Raw genomic sequence first — 579 nt, 5'->3', positions numbered from 1 at the left:
TTTGCCTTCCACAACAATTATTTTCCTGCAGTGTGGATGACAAATTTGGGAGGTGGAAGAGGGGAAAGAATACAAACTGAACTGCTGGTTGGAAGACAATTATCAGTGGTCCTGGAAAGACTCAAGGCAATCAAGAGGCTGTGAAGGAAGGGTGCTGAAGGGAGGGACCTTAAGGATATGGCCTCTGGACAAACTGATTACTATTGTTTAAGGAGTAGTTTAGTGGGGAGCAAAGCAAAGACAAGCACAAAATGTGTTCTAAGTCTTTTGGGGTTATGTAATTGGGTAAATGGTATTGATATTTGCAATATATCCATATATATATATGGAATCAAAAAATTAGTCACAAGTTTCTGGGAGAAAAAGTATCTTCGGCACCCTAACTCCAGGTCCTCAGTTTTTCTATGAGGCAGGAAGCACAGGTGATGTTATCCCTATTTTATGTCCAAAGGGGTAAACTTTTTGCCTACTATCACATGCAGCAGGTTGGGAAGTTTACTCTCTACCAGGCTTAAGAACAGGTAAACAAGGGAGACAAGAACCATGCTTTCACAGAACTTATATTCTTGTGTTTGTGTT

Source organism: Camelus dromedarius, unplaced genomic scaffold, assembly GCF_036321535.1.
Source record: "Camelus dromedarius isolate mCamDro1 unplaced genomic scaffold, mCamDro1.pat HAP1_SCAFFOLD_20, whole genome shotgun sequence".
Classification (NCBI taxonomy): domain Eukaryota; kingdom Metazoa; phylum Chordata; class Mammalia; order Artiodactyla; family Camelidae; genus Camelus; species Camelus dromedarius.
The sequence above is the reverse complement of the archived record's forward strand: the minus strand, read 5'-3'. Positions refer to the sequence as shown.